Source organism: Trichechus manatus, unplaced genomic scaffold (assembly GCF_000243295.1).
Source record: "Trichechus manatus latirostris isolate Lorelei unplaced genomic scaffold, TriManLat1.0 scaffold00178, whole genome shotgun sequence".
Taxonomy (NCBI): Eukaryota; Metazoa; Chordata; class Mammalia; order Sirenia; family Trichechidae; genus Trichechus; species Trichechus manatus.
The window spans coordinates 4139109-4162968 of NW_004444114.1; the positions used below are offsets into that span (position 1 = coordinate 4139109).

Below are 23860 nucleotides of genomic sequence, written 5' to 3' on the forward strand. Positions count from 1 at the left end.
GATGAACTCAGGAGTATAAAGTATGCATTATGAATACATCATATTGCATCATACTACAATCATTTGTTTAATTACCCAATTCCTTGTGATCTCTCATCTAATTATTTTAATTTTTTTATTGCCATATCAAAAACTGAATGCAAGTGACTAGAAAAGTTTACTGGTTATTGTTTCATTTTCCTTGCCATCTCAGGATCAATCTAAGATTCATCAATAATAAAATCATATTTAAGAAACTATGAAATTATTCTATCAATTCTTACGTATTTATTGTCTGTATATATTAAAAATATGTAAGAGAATACTGTAACAGATATAATCAACATACAAGCCTCAAAAAAGATCATAACACTCTAGAAACATAATTTAGCAAAATTTATAACAGCATTTACTGGGAGTTATTTGTTAAGTAATTTTATAACTTTGATATAAGCACACATTTTATTGCAAAAATAGCTTCTGAACTACCTTTATGAAAAATTTACTTGCCTTTTTTGGTAAATAGTCAAATCTAGTAAATTCAGCAAATTGATTTCTGAATGCACCTCTTTTATCTTTTCACATTTTCGTTCTCTCATAGCTAACAAACAGACCCCTTTCACTTTTTAGAACAGGTGGTATTAAGAGAGTTACTGGATTGAAACATCCTGGCAGAGTAGGGAAAATTAGATAATCTATTCCTTAATTTCCTAAGCTTGTTCAGAAATCTTTCAGCAACAGTAGTATTTACAGATAACCATTTATAGTATATATAGTCCATCCAGCCCTCTGGGCAGGGTAAAATCTATCCTTGGATACAAGCCAGACACCCAAAGTTTTTATCCATGAATCATTTTTCCCTAGAGACTCACAAAATAGCCTTCACTGAGATGTAAAATGATACTTTGCTTCTGGCTTTTACTCAAAGACACTAAATAATAGCCTTATAAAATTCACTGCACCCGTTATAGGAATATTGTACATCTTAATCACTCAGCTTTCCATAAAAATTACCATGAGGTAAATTTGTTTAATTCTTCAGGACCAACAGACCTTCATTTTGCCTCATTAATATCTTTTTTTTTTTTTTATGACGAAAATAATGTAGTAAAAATAAGGTAATATAGGTAGGTATTCATTGTCTGTTGGATACCCAGAAGAGCAGTACTAAGTGTGTGATGCCCAACTACAAGTATATTCATCTTGTGGTATTTATAATAGTTTTTAATATTGGTTTTCTAAACTATTTATATTTTATCTTTTTTAATAATTTGGTCATGCTTGTTTATACTTTATTTTAAGTAAAATGGATCAATAAATGATCAGTTAGAGGAGGTGACTGCTAGTTGTCCCCAAAAGTCCTTCTCCTCCTTTTCTCTAATTTTGTATATATATGTATTTTATTTTAGCACTACTGAAAATAAAGAAAATGATTTTAATTCCAGTTTTATAAGTAACTTGCTTGGAAAATGGAAGCCTTTCAGAAGCCTGTTGTCAAAATCTAGTCCCAGCAACGTCAGCTAGATTGATTAGAGGCATGGAATAGAAATGGTTATACTAAGAGTTCTTTTAAACAGGGGTTGATGAATTACTGATGAACTTACCTTTTAAATTTTATGTGCTAAAGAAACCCTTATTACATCCTATCACTTCTTTTCTGGACAAATGTTTTTAAGCCCTATGACAGATTTGTTTGCCTATTTGTAAATTTTACTTCAGATCAGTTGTGCTTTATGAGGATAATTAGCCAATATATTGGACAGGTAAACACAGTAACAGAAATTAGATTGAAGCTGGAGACCTATAACAGAAAGTTACTTGTTCCTTTTCTGTGGCAATACTGAGGTTGGTTTAATCACTTTTATCTATTCACCTATTTTCCAAAATTTATTCATTCATTGATTCATCCATTAAGCACCTGTTGAGCAGCTACTGCCTCAAGTTACTACATTCAAAATAGTGAAGGATAAGGCAATAATGATATGGACACCACTTTCAAAATAATAATATCTTGGAGAAATATTTGGGGAAAGACATGACTCAAAAATATAAATCTAAAAATGAATCAAAACACCATAACCAGTACAAACAAAACCCCAGAGGAACATAATAGAAGCTGCAAAAAAAAGAAAAGGAAAATCACCATTTTGGGGGTTATCAGTTATCTACTTTTTTAACAGATGAGAAAATTTCTGATCAAAGTGTTTCAACTTAAGGTCACACAGTAAGTTACAGAAGAGAAAGGCTTTTTTTGTTTTCTTAAGTTGTCTTAGTTATCTAGTGCTGCTATAACAGAAATACCACAAATGGATGGCCTTAACAAACAGAAATTTATTCTCTGAAGTTTAGGAGGCTAGAAGTCCAAATTCAGGGCGCCAGTTCCAGGGGAAGGCTTTCTGTCTCTGATGGCTCTAGGGGAAGGTCCTTGTGATCAATCTTCCCGTTCTAGGAGCTTTTCGGTGCAGGGACTCCGGGTCCAAAGGATGTGCTCCACTCCTGGCTCTTCTTGCTTGGTGGTAAGGAGGTCCCTCTGTCTCTCTGCTCACCTCTCTATTTTAAATCTCAAAAGAGATTGCCTTAAGATACAACCTAATCCTGTAGATTGTGCCCTGCCTCATTAACATAACTGCCTCTAATCCTGTCTCATTAACATCATAGGGGTTAGGATTTACAACATGTAAGTAATTACATCAGATGACAAAATGGAGGACAACCACACAATACTGGGAACCGTGGCCTAGCCAAGTTGACACATATTTTTTGGAGACACTATTTCAAGTTTTAACACAATTTAAGGTGATGCTAGACTGGTAGAGACTCCTGATGCATGATAGAAACAGGTTCCTTTTTGGAGGAAAGCATCTTCATTCAGGCCTCACGTTATTCCTTCAAAAAACTGTCTGAATATAATGTCCATCACAAAAATAAAAGATGCCAGATGAAAGGAAATGATACTTCATTGATGAAAACCAGCAGAAATAATAGACAACAGAAATAGATTCTTCAAAAATTAGACATTAGAATTATCAGATGCCTATTATAAAACAACTATGTTTACTATGTTTAAAGAAATAAAGAGCAAATATAAAAAATTTGGCAGGAAACTAGAAATTATAAGAAGTGGCATTACAGAGTTGAAAAGAACCAAACAGAAATTTGAGGACTAAAAAAGACAAAGATAAAAGTCAAGAACTTAATGACCAAATTGACCAGCAGTTGAGAAACAGATGAAGAGTGAATTAGTGAACTGCAGTAGGTCAGAATTATTATTCAGACACAAAAACGAACAGATAGAAAATCTAAAAGCAACAGAAGATAGAGGAAGAACAGAAAGAGAGATAGTTCGATAATCCCAAATTCTGTCAAGGATATGAAGAAATAGGAGCTATTATTCATGACTAGTGGATGTGTAAATTGGTCCAACTACTTTGGAAAATATTTTGGCATTATCTATTAGAGTGTGAAAATATCTACACACAAGTTAATTTTGCACTGTTTTGAGCGTTACATAAATACTTATCTAATATAAAGATACGCATGCCTATGCCCCAGCAATTCCACTCCTTGGGTATAAGTACTAGAGAATTTTGAGCACCAAAATATACACCCAAAAATGTTTATAGCAGTATTCTCTGCAATAGTCCAAATCTGGAAATGATCTAAAAATCCAAACGTCCATCAGCATGGAAAAGATAAATATATTGTGGTATACTGATAGAATACTAAACAGCTTAAAATTGAGCAAACTAGAGTTATACACTGTAATAAAACAAGTAAAATTATGTTAAGAATCCATATCTAGATGAAGACACTTGAAAGAGATGATGACTTCCTTGATTTTTTTTTTTATAGTGTCTCCACCTAGGTATGAATCCTTAAATAACACAGCTAATTTTAAGTATTTTTGAATGTTACATAAATTGAATAAATCTCTGTTTTCTTTGGGTATTGTTCTTTTCACTCAACATTACTTTTGAAAAGAATCATCCATGTTCTATTTTTTCTTCTGGGCAGTGGTTACCTGGATGTTACTTTATTATTAATTAGTTAATGATTTACGCTTTTTTTCTGTATGTGTGTTATACTGCAATATAAAACAAAAACAAAGAAAAAGTATGTTAACTGGGATCAGATAATGGAGCGCATTGAAGCCAAATTAAGGTGTCTGCCTTTTATTTAGCAGCAACTGGAATTTTTGTGGAAGAGGAATAAAATAATTGGAGATTATGCTCTGTACCTATTTAACATATATTTTCAAAGCATAGGTTTTGAGTCTTTTTTCTATCACAGGGACAGGGGTTGGGGACAAGAAATTATAAAATTCTGCCTTTAAAATTCATTTTCCAGCAATTAGTTTCAAAGAGCATTAATAGGACTGAGTCCAAATTGGTGGAAACCTGTCTGCCTATTAAATGAAAACAAATTACAGATTTCGATTTGCTGATCATTTGGATGACAGGTTCTCTAAGCACAAGCCTTAGCAACTGGGATAAATCAAAGCTTTCACAGAATGTCTGTAGTTTATCAACCAAAGTAAATTAGCACAAGGATCCACAGGCCTGTTAGTAGAAAAGGATGTTTCAGAGGTTGATAATTTTCATTTTAGCAAGGATTTATTCATATCACTTGTTGAATTATTAGATAATAACCTCATAATTCTGAAATTGTATTCAGTCACTTACAAAAATCTCAGGCTAATTGCTTAGTTGATTTACAACACTGTTTGCAACTGACAGATTTTGCAGTTAATTCCTATATTTTAATAACTATGTAATATTGTTTGCTAGTGATAGAGTCTGAAAAAAAGCATCGGACATTTTTGATAGGTACAAGCTACAAGCTCTCCTGCCAAGGCTGTACTGAGTGTTGTTTAGAGGTTGTAATATGCACTACTTTATAGAATGCCAAGATGGCCAAAACAGGAATGACTTACTGGAAATTCTTATAGTTCTGCTCACACACACAGCTCAAAGGCATTAAAGAGAGAATGAGAATATTTCTTAATGGTTTAAAAAAAAAAAAAAATCCTCATAAAAATGCTCTTTGTCTGAAGCAAACAAGAGTTGTCTTATGCACAGTGTGAGCTTATATTTTGTGTAGGGATAACATGTTCTACTTTGATATATGCAGACTTAATGACCACATCTTCCTTAGGAAAACCTCATTATTTTTTATAGACCATATATGAGTATTAGAAATTTTTATAAGTTAAAAAAGGCTAAAGGCAAGGACTTTGTTATTAGAGAGCTATAAAGATACCAGAATAGGAAAACAAATATAAGGAACAGGTGGAGAGAAAAGAAACAATCCAGGTTTTGTAAAGGAGAATATCTAAGCTGCATAGAGAGAAGAAAGGCAGGTCACAAGAATATGCAATGAAAATATTTTTAAAAGAGTTTCTTCAGGAAGAATTTTATGGAGGAGCAAATATTAAGAAAAAATTGCACTAAACTTATCTTTTAAAATTCTTGCTCAAATATTCTTCATCAGACAATAAGATTCCATTATAAACAATAGAAGTTAATAAAATATTTAGTCATTCTAGCTTCTTAAAACTATCTTATATATTATTTCTGATTTCTATTTTGTAAACAATTATTAAGTGAAATATTTTAACTTGAATATAAAGTTGGAACCATGATTATGTAAGTCAATTTATTTTAACATCATTATGACTTAGAGGATGAATGGAGAGTGGGCAAAACAAACAAACAAAAGTCCATTGTTTACATGAGAATGTGAAAAAATATATAGGATGTTATACCTGGGAATATAAGGTTACCAGTGACAATATGCAGTTACAACAGTCCACAGTCCTAAGTACATTAGTTCTCATTTACTGATTTTCCTGATAAGCATTTAAAAATACACTTAATACACTAAAGTTTTATGCATTTTATGATCACCATATATAAATGGAGAAATGTCACACTTTCAGATTGCTTTCTGAATACGAGTGCTAGGTAAGGTTTTTTGTTGGTTTGTTTTGTTTTGTCAAATTCTTCCTCATATTTCTAAATTTTATACTTAAGTGAATCTTATAAGTGTATATCCACATGCAAGAGTCAATTCTATGTCCTAAATATTCTCTAAGAGTTTACTACGTACAAATTACTTTGTAAGTGTAGTTATCTCAAGGAGAACTATCAAGATGTTTTGAGATACTACTGTAAGGAGAAATTGGCTGAATTGGCTGTACCAAATGTCAGAAGTTTACAAGATATTTAACTGAAGAACTTGGCAATATTTGACTTCAGAATGATGGCGATAGTTACATACTCTCTGATATAGTCAGATTCCTGTTAAAATATTTTCAAGAAAAATGTCAATAAATGACTTAATTTTATGAAAAGACCTATTTTCTATCAGGATATAGAAGTATTAACAAATGTAAACTGAAGTTAATTAAATATCAGGATTTAGTGAAAAGCCATATACAAATTAAAATGTTCTAGGGCTAGTGGCATTTCTATTCAAAATAATATTGTACCTACTCCTCATTTATCCATATGGTTAGGTTCCAAAGACCAGGTCATTGTGTTAAAATCAGCACTATGCAAAAATTAGGGTAGCCTAAGTGAACCTTGTTGGAACGTCCATTTATATTGGATATAAACCACAGCCCAAAGGAAACTCCCTTTTCAACTGATTGGCTGCTCTCATCAGATCAGAAAATGGAGCATGACTACATCATTACATAACTTCCAAATTACATCATTACATAAAGGCCAAACCACTGAGAATCATGGCCCAGCCAAGTTGTCACATAACCTTAACCAACACAGCTAGCATTATTCTCGCCTCACACCTTTGCGTTCATTACTTTCAGACGTGTGTTGTTAAGGTCCAAAATAATCAGATAATAGATGTTTTACCATTGTTGCAAATTTGAAGTGTCAGATAACAAGATAGTCAATAAGTGAGGAGTAGGTGTACTTACAAGGAAATCCAGAAATTCAGACATTTATTTAGTCATTCAAAAGAATGACAAATGCCAGGTACATGCTAAAAATACAGCAGTGAACAAAACAAGCAAATAAACAAACATTCCTATCTTTCTAGACCTACATCCTAGGAGGAGAGACAGACAATAAACTAGATAAATAATATATATGTTATGCCAGATGGTGTTAAGTGCTATGAAGAAAAAATTTTAAAAAGAATGAGAACATGGAGCATGAGAGAAGGGATCACACCTTTAATTAGGAAAAACCTCTGTAGATAGAAATATTCCAGACAGAAGGTACAGTAAGTGCAAAGGCCTTAGGTCCACATATGAGACATAAGTTTGGGATTGGTTTGTTTTAGTCTATTTGTTTTATGGGAGATTCAGAATATCACTGTAAAAATAAATATTCAATAAATTAGTGTGTCTGAAACTGAGGGAGACAGGGCCACATAGTAGGGAATGTCTGAGAGGTAATGAGTTTACAGTGGGATAGAGCTTAGATAAGGAGCCTTGGTGGCGCAATGGTTAAGTGCTTAGCTGCTAATCGAAAGGTCAGTGGTTCGAACCCACCAGCTGCTCTGTGGAAGAAAAGACTTGGCAATCTGCTCCCATAAAGATCACAGCCTAGGAAACCCTATGGGGCAGTTGTACTCTGTCATACAGGATTGCTTTGAGTCCGAATTGACTGGATGCCACACAACAACAACAGAGCTGAGATCGTGTCCTTAAGCCATTGGGATGACTTCAGCTGCTACTTGTACTGAGATGGGAAGCTGTTAGAGGGTTCTGAGCAGAGGAGGGACACGATCTGACATCTAACAGTTTACCTGGGATGCTCTATTGACAGACTTGGGGGTCTTTTACAATAAATCAGGAGTGAGATGAACAAGACTTGGCCCAAGGTGGATTTAATGAGAAGCAATTGGATTTTTGATATTTTTTGAAGATACTGCCGATAGGATTTGCTGATGTATTGGAAGTGGGGGTGTTAAGTACTTAGTGAGAAGTAATGTAATGCTATATCATACTTTCTAGAGATCCTTCAGTGGAAGCATCAGTCTTTGTAAGAGTATGGCCTTCCGGAACTCTCCCTGGATGCTTTTTATTTGGAGTATGTATCATGGTATTTCTATTACAGGAATATTGCTTTCAATCAATAGGCTAAAGTCCCCAAGGTGAATTTCAACATAGGATCAAAGATAGTATTTTGTAAAAGTTTGCAGCAGCGAATACAAAATTAACACACGTTCAAATTTAATAGCAGGAAACATGCAAATATGTACTTTCTTTTTTTTCCTTAATACTTGTGACTTCTGTAATCCTTGACAACAGAAAACAAATATTTACTAGAAGAAGTAACAATCATTAAAATCATCATAATATTTAAAGTTTAAATTTTAAAAGAACAAAGTTCAACAGCAACTTTTGAGGATGAATTACTATTTTTGTTCTCTTAACATATCTTTGAGAAATACAAATTAAAATAATAAGAATTAGTTTATTTATTGCTTATCAAATTGGCAAAGATAAAAAAAGAATGTTAATGTTTATCATCAAGCATGTGAGGAAGCGGGCTTTCCCATAAACTATTTATGTCAATTAACACGGCTATAATTTTTTCAGAAAAAAAAAACACACTAAGAAATCAAGTACCTTCAAATTTTCATATTCTTTGATCTGATAACATTATGAGAGTAAACATAAATAAGCACAAATAAGTATCTAAAAGAAAGGTTCACTGCAGACTTAGATACCGAGAAGTTAGAAACAACCTAAATGTCCAACAGTTAGTGATTGATTTTTTTTTTTTAAGTATATCTATATGCTGGACTACTACAGAGCAATTATAAATCAGATTTTAGCTCAATGTACTGTCCATAATCATCTGTTCAGATTTGGGCCACCACAGGTTTCTTTGTTTGTTTACTAAAAGTAACATTTTTTAAAAATTTGGGATTGGTTTTATTTAGTCTGTTCATTTGTTTTGTGGAGAAATTGAAAATATCACTGTAAAAACATTTTCATTTTCATTCTGATATATTTCAGTGAATGACCAAAAAAACATCAAGTTTCCATTAGCATGCTGGCAATTATATACAACTCAAGATAAATTAATAGAAGGCAGAGGCAGCTGCAAAAGTATTCACTAAGTTGATGAAAAAAACCCTATTGATCACATCTGTTATACAAAAAACATTTATTTACATTAAAAATGCTCCTGGGTATACTGCTAAACTGGAATAATATGTACAAAACTATCTCTGTGTATATGTATACATGTTCAAAATTTGAAAAATGTAATAATACCAATGATAATAATAGGAGAAAACATCCATATCAGACCTACTATGTGTTGGGTACTTTTCAAATACTTTTTGCCTATTTATGCCAACAACCCTATGAGTTTGGCACTATAATTATCTCCATTTTTATGGAAAAGGGAACTTAGTTTAGTTTAGCTGGTAAGTGACAGACACTGACATATTAGCAACTAACTTTTGGATGGAGAAATCATGGACGATGTTGTTGTTTTTAACTTTTTGTTTTCCACATTTTCTAAGTTTTTTATTATTGAATATGTAATACTTTTTTCAATAGCACATGAGATGGAACTCTTGAAGAAGAGAATCCAGTGAAGTAACCAGAAGAAATAGAGAGGTCTAAAGAGAATCAGAGGAAGACATCCTTGGGGGATGCAAGAGAGGATAGGATTTCAAGAAGGAATAAATTGCCAGTGGATTCAAATGCATCCATTTCATTTGTCAAGTAGGACATCTGAAGACCTTTTGAAAAGTAGTTTTCTTTGGAGAAGTGAAAGTTGAAACCAAATTCTAGTAGTTTGAAGATAAAAGTAAATGGTGAAATGGAGACAGATAGTACTGAAGAGTCTTGAGGCGCTTGCATGAGAAAAGAACTATCAGAATAAAGAGGATTCAAGGTTAAACAATTTTTCCTACCTTGAGCATATTTTCAGGCTAAGGAGAAGAAGCAAATGAAAACAAATAAATAAATAAAAGCAACCACAAAACTTACTTTATGCCTATCATCATGTTTATCTGTTTAGCATCTTACATTCATACTCAGATATTATTATTTCATTTTATAAATGAGAGAACTGAGACTTGGGGGTAGAATAGATAATTTCTCTGAGGTTACAAAGCTAATAAGAAAGATTGAAATCTGAATTCAGTGATTTCTCATGCTAAAGCCTTTATTCATAACCATTACTGTAAACTGCCTTCATCAGCCTAAGAGTATGTATTTGTGTGGGAGGAGGAACACGGAAGACAGGGTATATCAACACAAGTGTGCAAAACACATGGTTGAGAAGAGAGAAGAAAACTAATGTGACCCTAATACTTCCCAGCATGTTTTCTCCTTTACAAAATGGGCGACTGAGAACTTGACATAACTAATGGCATGATGAACCTATGTTTTTTTTTTTTCTTTCTTTTTTCTTTGCCTTCTCCTTTCCACATACATTCGTTAATAACTTTGTTTTGCTCTGTCTGGCCACCTGTGGCTTATGACCCCCCCACAGGAAGATTAGAACCCAGATATCTGATAAGTATATCTTTAGCCTGATAAGGACTGTCCAGCATGTATCTCTTTAGTATGATAAAAGAGTCTCATGTAATTACCTTGTAATGAATAATGACACTTCTAACCTTTGTAAAAATCATATATAAGCTCTAATGTAAAAACGCCTTTTGGGACTCCATAGAGACAGCTTGCGTTGCTGTTGGATCCCTGGTGGTGGACACCTCTTAATTAAAACTTTCTCACTCTGTATGACTTGGAGTACGTTTCATTAGCTCAACTGCTCCAGGGCACGGACCCTAATCAGGCAACACTAAGGCTACTTTTTTATCATATGGTCTCTCTCTCACTCTCCTCCCCCCAGTCTTCCTCCCACTCCCCTCCTCTCTCTCTCTCCACTCCATGCCCCCAAAATCTTTTTCATATCTAAAGTAGAGCTATTTATATTTTCTTCTTCAAAGCCACGTGTCAACTCTAGTCATCATATCAAGCCATGTTCCTAAACGAAGACAGTCTCATCCTTAAAAGGAGATCTGGAGAGATCAAGCTACATAATAATTTTGCTAACCCTACTCTATATACTCTTGGTAGAAATGACACTCACTATTTCTGCCACTGGCCTGGCTGATCTAAGGTTTTAAGAACAAGGTGACAGATTTCCTATTTATAATTTGTTGATTGCTTTCTGGTGGAGGTATCTTTTTCTTCTGATTTTATTACAAAGCACGGTAGGACACTTAAAAGAAAAGACCTCCTGCACAGAGGGCAGAACCATAAGAGTAGAGAGCAGAAAGATGCCGATATTTGAAAGCCAGGAACAAATCACGGGGATATAAAAATGGTGGAGAAGCCTGAATTTAAACCTACAAAGGTGATCTTCTATGTTTTGTAAACTGAAAAGTATATAAAAGATTACTAGAGGTGTTATCCAAATTAGTAATAAAGCACATAAAAATGACTTCTGTACTAACTTTTAACGTTTATCAGAAGGACTGTGGAGGTGAACTACAGTATTGCATTAATTATGGGAACATATTAAGGAATTAAAGGGACGTGCCCATAATTTACTGGAAAATGTAAAGATATACCAAAGTTTATTTTCCATTGCTAAATTTTATTGAATAATGAATTGGGATGCTGAGCCTAAAGTCATCCCTAGCAATTACCCAGTCTATGAGATCCTTCAGTGGCTGGCGCAAATGTCACTAAACCCGCTGCCGTCCAGTCGATTCTGACTCATAACGACCCTACAGGACAGAGCAGACCTACCCCATAGGGCTTCCAAGGAGCAGCTGGTGGACTCGAACAGCCAGCCTTTTGGTTAGCAGCTGTAGCTCTTAATCATTACGCTACCAGGGCTCCAAATGTCACTAAGGAGTGACAAAAAAATGAGCTTTGGTCCTATTATTTATTCTTGCATTCCTCAGCAGATACTCCAGGAGTAGTCCCACGCTGCAACATTTAGATGCACTGAAATGCATCTTAGTTCTTGGGGCTGATGATCAAAGGTCATTCTTAAAATTTTTGCAAGGTGTCATAAAGGTGAGATATTCTTCAGACTCTTTGTTCGTGATGGGGGATCGCTTTTTTATTCCCCTTGACTTTTGAAAAAGCGGAAGACCTTGCTTTCAAATGCTAATCGGTTGCTTCTTTATTCCCCAAAAGACCTCAGATCATTCGGCCTAAATACTTCATTTTCTTGAGTGCTTTATTGACCACAGTCCTGGAGATTACATTTGGCTCAGAACAAGATAGCAACTTGTTATTTTCAACTGAACTGTGGAGTACATTACTCTACATTAGAATCAGTGGGAAAAAATTTAAACTAGACATTTCATTTTCCCATTTCGAAAGTCATGCCACTGGAAGTGGTTTAAAAAAGAAAAGAAGAAAAAAAAATCCAAACCTACAAAAGGGAAATATCCTCAAAAATATAAAGTTAATTTGCTCATGCTAACTTCCATCACCTAGAGAACCTGAAATTCCTTGCTAAAATATTTTAAACAGTGATAGACTCACAAATGCAGTTTCAAACACAATGGCCCTTTTGTTTCCACGTTAACATTATTAGTTGACAGTTTACATGGAGGTGCTGGGAAACACCACCTCAAAACCCAAACCTCTGTATATTTCAACTGATCATTAAAAAACCCAAGGGGTGTATTATAAAGGAGTGTGCATTTGCCTTACTCTCCTTGACAAACTTTTCCATTTCTGGGACCTCAATGCGGTATGGTGGTTCTTCCCTTGACTGCCTCCTACTCCTCTAGAGGGAGCTGAATTTCAATGGTGTGTTCCTGGCCTAGAAGCCGACAGATGAGTAAGCTATTCCCAGGTTGGGTGCTTTTGGGAGGTATCTTTTCTCATTTCAGGCCACCCTAAAGTACCATTTAATGCAATGGAATAGTGATTTGATAAATGGTCCCCTACTGGTCAAAACCTGTTTCCATGCCTTTGAAAGAAACCAAGTCCCACTTAGGGACTAGCTTTCTCATGGGTAGGGCTGCCATCTAAGACTCAGTGGTTCTTTGAGAGTGACTGGGAAAGCATACAAGGTTTTGTCAAAATTCGTTTCCCGTTGTAAGCTGAAATCCAGTTAGCACATTGTAATTTTAAAATCACTTTTTCCTACTGAACAGGAAGATTTCTAAGATGTAAGCAAGGACAACGTTCTGTAACTTTTTTTTTTCCTTCTGCATCTGTTTACTCAATTCTAATTTATGCTAGCTGAAAAACAGCAACAGTAACATCAACATACTATTGGGGCTTAGTACTGGTAGGTGAATATGTTTTCCTAATGAAAACCTGGACCTTGCCTGAGGTCAGGTCAACATTTAAAACACTGAAATAGCAAGGTTTATGGCAGTATCCTACATTGTATCTATCTAAGTTAGCTCACCTAAATATCTATTAATTACCTCATAACTCAAAGATAAATACCTGCTTTTCATATATCCTTTTTAAGTCTTGGTACACTAAAATCACCAAAAATGAAACCTTCTTCAGTAACTGTTTTATGTCAGACCAGAGGATGACGAGAAAGCCTATTATTTTTACTGGATTAATGTTAATTAAATTCTGTTCTTCTTTCCCCAGAAGAATCTATTTTGTTTTTGCATTATCTAAACAAAGCATTATTTTTTATCAACTACAGTAATTTTTTAATGTCTGAATTTTTAAAGCTCACTTCCCAATTTATTAAGCATCATAAAATCTTGAAAAATATACCTAGCTGAATCCATTTCAACTTATGGAGCCAAGGAGACAATCTTTATGGCTTTAAAAGTTATGAATGCAGCTCAAAGTACATTTGAATTTTTTAATCTTTAATTTGATACATATTTAATTCTATTTTAGAAATAGTTGCTTGGGTAATAAAAGTAAAATTAAAAACAATAGCAGTTTTTGTTTTTTTTTAAAGGTCTCATGGTGCAGTGGTTAAGAACTCGGCTGCTAATCAAAACGTCAGCAGTTAGAATCCACCAGCCACTCCTTTGGAAACTCTATGGGGCAGTTCTCCTCCATCCTATAGGGTTGCTATGGGTTGGAATTGACTTGACGGCAACGAGTTTTTATGGAACTCCAGTTGTTAAGTATACTCTAAATATTGAGTCCACCTCCTGTATGTCTGTTTGTCATACTGTGGTGGCTTGCATGTTGTGGTTATGCTGGAGGCTATGCTATAGGTATTTCAAATACCAGCAGGGTCACCCATGGTGGACAGGTTTCAGTGGAGCTTCTAGACTAAGGCAGACTAGGAAGAAACACCTGGCTATCTACTTCCAAAAATTAGCAAGCAGAACATTGTCTGACTGGCTTGGTTTGGACATATCATTAGGAGGGATCAATCACTGGAGGAGGAAGACATCACATTAAAGCAGAGGTAAAGCAGAAGGCCAGTGAGGGCTAGGGAGACCCTTGGTGAGATGGATTGGCACAACAGCTTCAATGATCGGTTCTAACATCCCAGTGATCATGAGGATGCGGCAGGATTGGGCAACGTTTCATTCTGTTGTACATGGGATCACCATGTGTCAGAGATGACTGGACAGCAGCTATTTATTTATATAAATGTTGAGGCTTCATAGCCACATAATATTATTATTTTATTAGTGTGTAACTGGTTTTTAGATTCAATGACTATTGCCATATTTCCTTTAGTGGCAGACATTTGACTCTACCTAGGGTTGTAAGGTAAAGTAGGTTAGAAAAGTTAGAGTAAGCTGTCTACACTAATAGTATATATACAAAACAAATTTAGAAGAATAGAATCACTTTTCAAATTATGCCTTACATCTCTTCACTTTTCATGCATCTAAAATGGAGGGGCTGTGGTGTGGGGAAGAATACTATTTGTACACAGAATAAATTTCAAACAATCACAAAGTTTTCTCATCATGGTACATAACCATGGTAAATCCTTAAATTAGGAGGTTTCCCTTGCTACCAGTGCTGCAAATCTGGGCTTCCCGCAACCTCTTTCCTTGGCCAACATAGTACGCCTCACAATAGAGATTCTGTAGAGTCCATGGCCACTGTATTGGCACTGAGCATCCTGGAGAGATAAAAGGCTTTAAATATGGTTGCACTAGCAGAGTTGGTAAATTTGGAATAAACATCAATGACAGCTTTACCAGCACAAATCTTGTGAGCTTACCTTTCTCAGGTTTGTGGGGAAAAGATGTGTATAGATCCTTTTGGGTTTCATTTCTAGAAGCCATTTTTTATAAGATTCATAGGGGCATGTTAGAATGGATTTGTGTAATGGACAAATAGTCCTTACTATATTTATATACTTACTATGCAGAAAGAAGTGTATCGTGTATGCACCTAGATTTTGTACACAATAGTATTATTAAAGAATGAATTTTCTATCTAGTTCAGTGCATCTCTGCAGATTATCTCGAATGTGAATTTGTAACAGCTATTTGCATTATCAATATATGCTTAAAGTATCCAGAAAGAGGAGAAAAATAAAACCACCATACACATTAAATAAACTTTTTAATGTGAATATAGCAGCAGTTTGCAATACTAAAGAACTTATTCAGGGAAAAACCTTATTCAAGTATAAGATTTTAAACTTAATGATTCTAAAAAACCATCTAGTCTAATTTCTCAACAACTTCTGGAAACTCTGACAATACCTCTGATAGAGAGTTATCTGAACTCTGGTTAAACTCTTGTTACATCAACAGGACTTCTCTTTACCTTAAAGATAAGTTATCACATTATTAGTTATTCTTACCAAATATTTTTCCCTCTCTTGACCCTCTATTAGCCTCATTTGTGAAATTAGTATTATAGTAACTGCTCAGAAAATGTTAGATGTTATTATTATTATCATTATTTTGTCCTCATTGTCACAGAGGCATCCATTTGCCTTAGAGAAGATTAGGATTATTATATAAGAACACCTACAGAGCCAGTACTTTAGTGCTTGGTATTAAGAATATTTTTTAAAGATCTACAGAAAGATCACATTTTATTTAGAAAGAAAAGATCTTGTTGTGCAAGCCTTGAACTTCCAAATCCTACAATCTAGGATCCAGTTTTAGATCTCTAAGCTGTAGACTGAAACCAAAGGGAATTCCTTGCCATAGGAAAAAGGACTTAGCCAATACCTATAGACCAAGGAGAAGATAATGAGAGGTTCAAAGCAGGAGGGAGAAGAGGTCAGATACTCTTATACTCTCATTGTCTAGACAGGGAAGCAGGAGTGTACTTAATACACAAATTTAGACAGGTGTGAGGAACTTGAGAAGCCCTGGTCCAGGGACCTGCTTCTCCAGATGTATCCTTAGGGAGGTTGCAGACCTTTAGGAGAAATCCGGCATTTGGATTGCGGCCAGAATCAACATGGCCCCAGAAGAGTCACACTTGTGGGGGATATGGCTGCCTGAGACAGCCTCTGGCACCCACAGATGTACAAGTGTTTACCAGGAAATCCAGATATCCTTATGGAGGGTGAGGGACATGGGTGGGATGGGGAGGCACGTGAAGTGAGGAAGACCTGAGAGGCACAATAACCCTGCAGAGGGATGGGTCATGAAAAAACAAAGAGCCACAATTTTCATGGCTTTAAAAGTAAGGCAAATGGCTAGGGGAAAAAAAAAAAAAAAAAAACCTTGAGTGTGAGGTGCCTATACAATGGTCCACAAACTAATGCCAAGCCAGGGACCAAACCAGAACAGCTACTAAGCTATAGGGACCAGCAACAAATAGGGCACAACAAAAGGATTCAGGAACCCTCCCCTGTGGCCACAAAGTCACTTAATTGGAAAGTGGGCATGAAGTTGATGGGTTTTCCGTATGCTCAGATGTCATCCCAGGGAACAGTAGGTTGAAGGATAGAAAATAAAAAGGTCTGATTGTTTAGATGAATTACATACAGAGTTGAAGTACAGTATAGTAAATCTTGTTAAATGGCAAAGTATCTTATCACATTCATAAACCTGTTTTATCTCATGGGAAAATGAAATCTGCTATAGAAAAAGGTGCAATTCCCCTCCCTCCGTTTTTGGATAGAAATCATATTAAAATTTGGCATATGTATTTAAATGTATGGATATGTAGTAGGGAGTGCCTGGGAGACCAGCTAGGGACAGAAAAGGCCTTAAACGACAAGTTATGTCGGTTAAAAATGTTTTCTAGAAGAAGAATGGTGCAAATGTTGTGTGCTTCCTCCTAACCTGTCTGCTTGTAGCTGTCTTTCAGATCAGCCAATTGGAACTAGAATCCTGGGCATGTGCGGTAAGAGACCAGGCTGACCACCAGATGGCCTCATCCCACAGTAACTATTGCCTAGGAACCAACATCACTGGACATACATCAACCAGCGGTGACCCAGCCCATTTCAGAAGCGAGAAGTCTGTCAGCCACTTCCGTGCCAAATCCTACTCTGACCCCTTTTTGAATATGCATGAAGTTAATGAATATGTATGATTTCCCCTTTCCCGTGTCGTACAAAACTTCCCCCAGCCCTTTGTTCATGAGAGAGTGCTTTGGAAAGGATCCCCCGCCTCTATCTCCTGACTTGCTGCCAGTAATAAACTATGTCTTGCTTTAAATCTGCTTGACTGTTAGTTATTCTTAATGAGAGTATAAGCAGCAAACCCATTGCGTTCGGTAACCTGGGTAGTGCAAAGGGTTAACGTGCTCAGCTACTAACTGAAAGTTTGGAGGTTGGAGTCTACCCAGAAGCACCTCGGAAAAAAGGCCTGTCATCTATTTCGAAAAATCAGCCATTGAAAACCCTGTGGGGCCCAATTTTACTCATACACACACGGAGTTGCCATGTGTAGGAGTCAACTTGACAGCAAGTGGTTGGTTTGATTTATATGTAGTAGGATCAATATTTATATGCAGTTGTTGTTGTTTAGTTGCTATCAAGTCCATTTTGACTCTTGGTGGCCCCATCTGCGTGCAGAGTAGAACTGCTCCATTGGTTTTTCAAGGCTGTGACCCTTCAGAAGGAGATTGTTAGGGCTATCTTCTGAGATGCCTCAAGGAGGGTTTGAACTACAAACTTTTTGGCTAGTAGCCAAGCACTTAACCATTTGTGCCAGCCAGGGGCACTTTATAGGTACTACCCAGGCCTAATAAGTTTATCTCTACAGAATTGGTTATTTTTACATCCATGCTCATTTTGCAATACCTCTGATCATGTCACCAACTTATGCAATTACCATGACCCCCTTGCATACAGCTTTAGCTATTTCTAAGAGTTTCCAAAGTGATCCTGACATGTAGTTGCAAAATGGTTAACCTGTAGTATCTACTATTTTCCATAGGGGCGTCACCTATTGATGCCCAGCATCTGGGAACTTAAAAGAGCTTTGCTGCTCCTGCTGTTGCTAATAATGAGAAAGATGTGTGGCTGGAAAACCATCTTCCAATATTCCCAAAGTATCATTCTTCAGAGTGCTAAAGTAGTGCTTAGCTCAATTTAGAGGGAAAATCAAACTCATTGCTGTAGAGTCAGTTCCGACTCATGGTGACCTCGTGTGAGTCAGCTCCACGTGGTTCAGAGGAGAACTGTGTTCTACAGGATTTTCAATGGCTGTGATCTTACATAAGTAGATTGCCAGGCTTTTCTTCCACAGGACCCCGGGTGAATTCAAACTGCCCACTTTTTGGTTAGTACTTGAGTGCAAACCATTTGTGCCCGCCAATGACCTTTTAGAGGAAAGATCCCTCTAATTTTGCATTGGACTATATCATGTGAATACTAAAGGAAGTTCTAAGAATAATAATAGTCAAGAACCTACTTGTACGAAGTACAAGAGTTAAGTCTTCAATGTAACTTCCTGGGGGACACAATTCAATCCATAACACTACCCTCATCAGAGTTGGGTCCACTGTCTCTGGCTTCAGGTCTCTCGCACTGAAAAAGCACCGCTTCCCCTTATCTAACAGGAAGTGCTGAGGGTCAAAAAGCTAGATTATCCAGAGGGTGAAATTATTGGCGACAAGACCCTAAGGGTATAGAGATTCAGAAATTAGTTCTAGGAAAATTTGATTTCTTTTGATCACAGCCAATATTATCTACTATCTAAAGAGAAATCTATAGGTAATAACATTTCTATTTTTGCCCTGACTGCTAAGAAGTTTAGCACAAATTTGGAACTCAGTTAACAAATTATGCCTTCCCTTAGTGTATATGTACACTACCTTCTTTTTATTTTGTTATAAAATTTAAGTGTTATAACATTGAAAACTATGTTTATGCCATTTTAAGGTACCCCAAAACCATTGTGAAAAGAGGCAGAGTATAAACTAATGGGTAATTCAATAAATTTACATAATTGGTACTAGATATGTATTTGCTTAAAACAAAAAACAAACCAGTTGCTGTCTAGTCCATTCCAACTTACGGTGACTCCATGGGTTTCAGAGGAGAATTGCCCTTATAGGGGTTTCATGGCTTTAGCTTATCAAGCCTTTCTTTCCAGGCACCTTTACGTGGGATCGAACTACCAACTTCTCGGTTAGTAGCCCAGGGCTTAACGGTTTGCACCACTCAAAACCCCCAAACCAAACCCACTGCTGCCGAGTCAGTTCCACCTCATAACAACTCTATAGGACAGAGCAGAATTGCCTCATAGGGTTTCCAAGGAGCAGCTGGTGGATTCGAACTGCCCACCTTTTAGTCAGCAGCTGAGCTCTTAACCACTGCCCACCAGGGCTCCTCGCACCACCCAGGGACTTCTAGATATTTGCTCACATGAAACAAAATAACACGCAATGTGTCTTTTTTCTCTGGCTGCTTTAAGATTTTTTTTTTTTTTTTAAATCACTGATTTTTAGTAATTTGATTAAAATATGTATTGTGGTTTTATGTGAATGTGTTTTTCTTCCTTGGGGATGGTTGAGTTTCTTGGATGTACAGGTTTACACTGGTCTTCAAATTCATAAGTTTTTGTCCAGGCCTTTGGCCAGAAGTTATTAGCCACTGCATATTCAAATATTTTTCCTGCCTCATCCTTGTTTTTGGGAGTTTGATTACACATATGTTAGACCACTTGACACTATCATACAGGTCTCTGATACTCTGTTTAATTTTATTTCAGTGTTTTTCCTCCCTGATTCATTTTTGATAAATTCTACTGTCATGCCTTCAAATTTACGGTCTTTTTTTCTGAACTGTCTAGTCTGTTTTTAATGCTATAATATTTCATTTCATATACAGGTAGTCCCTGACTTATGATGGGGTTCCGTTCTGATGACTATGTCATTAGTCGGTACTAAAGAAAGTCGAATATCTCGTTTTTTTTAGTTTTATTATTATAGCCTTTTATTTATTTATTTTTTACTGTGCATTAGGTGAAAGTTTACAGAGGAAATTAGTTTCTCATTCAACAGGTCATACACAAATTGTTTTGTGACTCGGTTGCAATCTTTTCAATGTGTCAACACTCTCCCCTTCTACACCCCTGGTTCCCCATTTCCATTCATCCCCTTTTCCTGTCCTTTCCTGCCTTTTTGTCTTTGCTTTTGGGCAGGTGTTGTTCATTTGGTCTCATTTACATGATTGAGCTAAGCAGCACATTCCTCACACGTATTATTTTTTGTTTTATAGACCTGTGTAATCTTTGCCTATAGGGTGAACTTTGGGAATGACTTCCTCCTCTGGTTAGTCAGAGCTCAAAAGTCTGTCCATTGTGTGTGAGCTGTGGGTATTGTTCTGCTTACAATTTCCTGTCATTTTTTGCCCAGCTTTGTGGAGTTTCTCCCTATGCAGGCATGGCCTAGTACTCAGCACAAAATCAAGAAGACTCCTATGCAAATTCTGCAGGTGTTTTCCTGCATAGCTTCCTCTTTTCCAGAACTCATCCTCAGAACTACCAACCACCTTATCCTTCCCAGATTGGGCTCTCTGTTCTCTTAAGTCAGTGAGGCTGTACAAGCTTTGTTTTGGATCCACATGCCAGTGGCTGCAATCTGGAAATTTTCTCTGGCCAGAAGGCTGGGATGATTGTTGGGATCATTTAGTCGTTTGCAACATTTTAGGAATTAAAGTCCTTTGCTAAATGTTGACCAATGTCTGAAAAGTTTTTCCCAGACTTTGCTGTATTTACTAATGGTTTATGGCAGGAGCTTAGTCCAGTCCTTGTTACTCCATCATGGCTTGCAGTGAATCAGAAAAACAAGGATTGATTCAATACTTACTTTTTACCATGTACATAATTTTAAAAAGTTATTTAATAGTTCTAAGGCTATATCAGCAAAATTTGAATAATAATCTTGAATAGCTACAGTAAAGATTAAAGATATTAAAGTACCAAGAATAAGATTTATTAAGTGTACCCTAAATGCTAGCTAGTAACACTATTTTTAAGCTTTAATGGCCCTTGACTGCTAACCGAAAGGTCAGTGGTTTGAACCCATCAGCCGCTCTGTGGGAGAAAGATGTGGCAGTCTGCTTCATAAAGATTTACAGCTTTGGGGCAGATTTACTCTGTCCTATAGGGTTGCTATGAGTCAGAATCAACTGGACTGCAGTGGGTTTTAATTCGTTAATATAGTACTTCACACCTATAAAAAGTAAGTTCTATAGCAGAAACATCTCTATTTTTATATTTATGCAAATGTTTATTTCTGAACAATGTTACCTAGAACTTATTTTGTGTTGTTTTGTCTACTCTAAAACTACTGCGTTGACAAAAGATAATTTAAAACTTCAAGGTCACCTTCACATTTGGATTTCTTTCAGTAACTGTGGCACACTGCAATTATGAAAGTAAAATATAGTTCACAGAAACTTTGGTTAGAATATTGCAGGAGTTATGGAATTCAATATATAGACCTATTGTTTCTTCATCTTTGAATTTGCAAATGACTCTGTCAATCTCTTTCTAAACTTCTAGAGACAGCAGTAAATTCACTCACAAGTAAATTACATAACAGACTTCTGAAATAGTTATTCATTGTTTAGTCCAGTAAGTCAGGTTTCAACTTTCAAGAGGAAAAAAGTAGGGTCATGCACTGTTACCTTGTGCACCATAGTGATACTCGCGCGTGTGCGCGTGACAGGTATCTCAAGAATTGGTATGATGAGAAGGAAAAAGAAATTGTCAAGCCATTGTCATGCACCAATTCTCATGATTATTTTATTCAGTCAGAAGTGAAGTGAACACATATTCCAGTGTTGCTATAAATTACAACCTTTGCTTAGGCCACTTTTCCTCAAGTGTCTGTTTATAAAAATCACTTTTTTTTCCTTTTTCTCTCACATAAGATGGATACAATCAGCAGAAAAGACAGAACAAAATAAGTATGCAATACAGAGCCTAACACTATGTCTACTGATTACACTGTTTCAGTAATAGAAATAAGCCCCATTTTATCTTAAACTTTAGGCTAGAACAGGGTTGTAACAATGGTAGTTTTAACTTGTTGATGCATATTATCTACATTATACAATGTTAACTTGATATTCATAGACAAATTTCTAATTGAATAGTCATTAAAGGAACTTTTTAAGAAGTATTATCTTAGACGTAGGCATTCCTGTATTACAAATTTCATTTAATTCAGATGATATTCCAGTTTACTTTTTGGATACTTTAAATTCTTGATAGAGTATCTTATCTGCATAACTTAGTATATATTCTTTATATTGCTGTATATCCCCTTCCCTTTTTATCTATGCCTTGATGTTGTCATAGTTGTTAGTCGTAGTCAAGTCTATTCCGACTTACGGCATCCCCATGCATGCAGAGTAGAACTACTCCATGGGATTTTCAAGGCTGTGACAGATGGCCAGACCTGTCTTCCAAGGCACCTGTAGGTAGGTTTGAACTGCCAACCTTTTGGTTAGTAATCTAGCACTTAACCACTTGCACCACCTGGGGATGCCCATGCCTTGATAATCCTGGCTTACTTTTCAAAACTAATTTGTCATACTTCTAACCTCTCCCAATGCCCTACCTATGAGTTAGATTATTCTTTCATGTTCTCCCTTAACACTGTGCATAATAAGAACTAAATTTATGTAACATTGTTATGTGCCAGGCTCAGTTAGAAGTCCTTTATTCTTTGCATATATTAATTCCTTTAATTTTCACAATAGCTGTACAAGGTAGATAATAGTATTATCTTCATCTTATCAATGAAGAAAACAGAAACATGTTGCAGTTTTTTTTTTTTTAACAGAAATATAGTTTAAATACCTGGTCTAAAGTCTTAGGTAGAGGAATTGTAGATTTAAACATAGGCAGTCTGGTTCCAGAGACTGTTCTTTTTTTTTTTTTGAAACAGCTTTATTGAGATATAATTCACATACTGTACAATTCACTCATTTAAAGTGTACAATTGAATGGTGTTAGTATATTCACAGATATTGGTAACTGGCACCATAATCAATTTTAAAACAGTTTTTATTATCTGTTATGGATTGAATTGTGTTCCCCAAAAATGTGTGTCAACTTGGCTAGTCCATGATTCCCAGTACTGTGTGATTGTCTACCATTTTGTCATCTGATGTGATTTTCCTATATCTTGTAAATCCTACCTCTACGATGTTAATGAGGTGGGATTAGTGGCAGTTATGTTAATAAGACAGGACTCAATTTACAAGATTAGGTTCTGTCTTAAATCAACCTCTATTGAGATATAAAAGAGAGAAGTAAGCAGAGAGACAGGGGGACCTCATACCACCAAGAAACAAGAGCCAGGAGAATAGTGTGCCCTTTGGACCCCAGGGTCCCTGCGCTGAGAAGCTCCTAGACCAAGGAAGATTGATGACAAGGACCTTCCACAAGGGCCAACAGAAAAAGAAAGCGTTCCTCTGGAGCTGACACCCTGAATTCAGACTTCTAGACTCCTAGACTGTGAGAGAATAAATTTTTCTTTGTTAAATCCATCCACTTGTGATATTTCTGTTATAGC

General features: G+C 35.9%; 1 protein-coding gene across 2 annotated transcripts in view; it reads right to left on the reverse strand.

Annotated features, from left to right (window-relative positions):
- The window catches only part of GRID2 (glutamate ionotropic receptor delta type subunit 2), a 1665223-nt gene that overhangs the window by 357844 nt on the left and 1283519 nt on the right, over positions 1–23860 (reverse strand). The gene's annotated exons all lie outside the window — the stretch shown is intronic.